Below are 3,666 nucleotides of genomic sequence, written 5' to 3' on the forward strand. Positions count from 1 at the left end.
TCCTGATTGGTTATTATGAAACTGCTCTGATTGGTCAGTAAAGATGCAAATGAAGATACAGGTGTGCAGCTCCAATTGGATGGGGCAGGTCTCAGCCTGTTGGTTGAAATACGATTCCAGGAACTTCTTTATAAGGTAGAGCTCATGCAGCAGAAACTCAGTGCAAGAGGCTAGCAGCTCAGTCTGAGGCTTTTCCCTTATATGCATGAGAGGCCTCTATAAACAATGGGTGCTGGACTCCGATTATAAATTTGGGCCCAGTTAATGACAAGGCGTCTTTTTTGACAAGTATATTCTTTCTTGGGGTCACCGAAACCACACATCAAACAGTTTAATCTTCAAGTGTCAGTTGGTCAAGATAATTTGACATTTCTTTTTTGAGTCTGGAGCTGCAATGGTCTGATTTTATAAACAGTAGAATTTAGGACTATGGAGAGAATTGAGCAGAATAAATTAAAGAAATGTAAACAAACAACAAAAAGCTAGTTTTTCTTTTAAAATCACAAGCCCGTTTCTCACACTGGGCAACAGTAGGACACTGTGAGTACTGTGAGCATACAATGAAAGCAGAAAGAGATGAAAGAGAAATAAAAGTGCACCTGCAGAAGACAATGAATGCAAAGGAAAAAGAGACTCAGGAAATACTGAATTCAGTTGGCTCTATTTATGGTTTAGATATCAGTCTTTGTTAGGTTAACAGATGGTGAATCCCATTACCAGAAAGCTTAAGTACAACAAATTCACAGCTAAATAATAGGGATATGAGCTTTATTATTTTAATTTTATTAAGATACCAAAAAATGCATTTTAATGCAAGGTATTTTGTATACTCTAAATGAATCCAGTAAACAGAAAATTCAGACAGTTCCAAATTAAAATCACATAAATGACAATGGGAGTATATACCATGGGGTTTGTTTGAAAGACATTTAATTAATGCCCGAATTAGAGGTCTGGTCGTCAGAAAGAAATAGATACATAATACGTGATGAGGCTTAAATATGATTAAATGACATAATACCTATATAACATAAGTTCATTCCTAGGCACATAAAAATATTCAACAAATGCTAGCTAAGTCAATAGGCAAGGCACTAAGCAAAAAGCCAGTAATACTGTCTTGTTGATTTGATCACCACCTTCTTTTTTGAACTTGCCAAGAAGAAAACCGAATCTGAATCTGATGAAGCCTTTAGCTCCAACTACCAGTTTACAGGAAATACAGGAGACAGAGGAGCATAAGCGAAGTTTAAGTGACACTATTAGGATATAAACAGCAAACTCTAGGCTGTGGGAAACGCTGTAACACACAACCCAGTTTCTTTAAGAAATAAATTACAAGGGGGGAAATAAAGAGAGGATGGGAAAAACTAAAGATTAAAAAGTATTTAAGAAATAAATAAAATAATCACATTATGTACATCTTTTTGAGTCCTGATTCAAATGAAAATATGTGGGGGAAAATGACATTTATGAAATAATTAAAAACACTGACAGGATACTTGGTGGTATTAAGGAATTATTTTAATACTTTAGGTATGATAAGGGTCTGTGGTAATGTTTAAAGAAAAGAGCTCTAATATTTTAGAGATAGATATTGAAGTATTTATCAAAAAACTGACATGCCTGAAATTTGCTTCAAAATAATATGGGAAGGGAAAAGTATGGGGAGTATGGTTGAAACAAGATTGGCCATGAGTCGATAATTGTTCAAGCTGGGTGATGGGTGCATGCCTTCTTTTGTATATGTTTTTCTCTACTGATTTAAAAATTTTTATATTGTACAATAAGACATACTGCCACTCCAGGACACCACCTTCCCACGCATTCATTCAGCAACCATTTCTTGATTGTCTACCATGGGCCAGGCACTTTCAGCACATCTCCAGTGAGGGCCAAACACATAATAAACTTACCAGTCAAGTACCCCTTAAATAGTTAAAAGTGTAACGCGAAGGACCACAGCATGGCATAATTTTACTTTTAGAAGTCCAATCTGATATTAGGTTAATATTTTACACGATTCATTTGAGACAGGATTAAAACAAGATTAATCTTGATTCATTTAGTAAAACAGCCAGGAAAGATATGACACTATTTTCTTTTTTTCTTCTCCTTGCTCCACAGTAGGAATAAGTCACTGAGTAAAGAAAAACAACACAGGCCCTACTGCTGAGTAGGGTTCTTGGCCAGTTCAAGATTTGAGCCTATCTTTCCTTCTTCTGGACACCCACCTCAAAAAGCCTAGTGATGCCCACTGCCCTATACATTCTCCATCAATAATTAGTTAGGTTTTTGTACAAATGTTCAATAAAACCCATAACATTCTTTCTAATGCACAGTATGCTTAATGGATGTTGAAGCTAAGAGTTGTATATTTCTCCCTCCTGCATATCCAATTTACTAAATTGAAGTCATTTTGCTTTTCTATATAAATCAGATAGCTACATTTTACATTTTCTCTGGCATATGTTTAAACTGAAAAACATCCTGTGAACTGGCTTGCCCGCTGAGTGCTCGCCATGATACAGAATGCCAAAAATTCTGGAGAGGAAGTTAGATTTAATGACATTCCCAGCAGGGTACTGGGCATCACCTGTTGTAGACATAATGACAAAAGGAGTGAAACACATTTTTATTCCAGCATGCCAGGAAAAATAAAAGATTTTGATGTAACACAAAATAGTACAAGGACCTTCATGTGTCCTCTAATATCTACAAATCTTGCTATTTCCTATTTAAAATAATGACTGAAAAAAAACAACCATAAGTGACTTGTATAGCTATTAACTAATTTTATGCCCTGTGTGGCCCTCACTGAAATGTTTCCAATGAAATGTTCTGTACCAGTGATCTGGTCTTTAAGAAATGTAGTTATTGTTTCTGACCTTTTCATTTATGTTGAACAATCCAAAATATTGCCTAGCAGCATTTCTATTCTGCTGATGTTGTGCCTTGCTACTAATATTACACTGCTTTATTCCAAATTAGGATCCTGAAAAGCATGATAAGAATTTTAGTAAATATACCAGGGCAGCGATTCTCAACTGGAGTCAATGCTGTCTCCTAGGGAACTCCTGGCAAAGTCTGGAGATAATGTTTGTTTCACAACTGGGGAGTGCTACTATAATCTTACAGATACAGGACAGAGATGCTGCTAAACATCCTACACTGCAAGAATTATCTGGCCCAACAACAAAGAATTATCTGGCCCTTGAATCATGGTTATATGATAAAGCAAAAATTATGGGGTTGAAAGAATCAAATTTATATGACCATTATTTTATTTTAAACTAGAGGCCTGGTGCACAACATTCATGAACTGGGGTTTGGGGCTGGGGGAAGGTCTTTTAGCAGTCTGGGAGCCCTCGGGGGATGTCTGACTGACAGCTTAGGAGCGGACCTAAACCCCAGTTGGACATCCTTAGTGCTGCCTGTGGGAGTGCACTGACCACCAGGGGGCAGCTCCTGCATTGAGTGTCTGCCCCTTGGTGGTCAGTGCATGACATAGCGATCCGTTGTTCTGCTGTTTGGTCGATTTGCATATTATCTAGGATTAGTATTTAAAGCATAAACTACTGCTAATTATAAACCTCTATCTGGAAATAATAATTAGAAGCAGTTCTTTATAACCAGAGTAAATAAGTAGCAATATCTTATTATAAA

The sequence above is a fragment of the Myotis davidii genome, unplaced genomic scaffold, assembly GCF_000327345.1.
Source record: "Myotis davidii unplaced genomic scaffold, ASM32734v1 scaffold674, whole genome shotgun sequence".
NCBI classification, from domain to species: Eukaryota; Metazoa; Chordata; class Mammalia; order Chiroptera; family Vespertilionidae; genus Myotis; species Myotis davidii.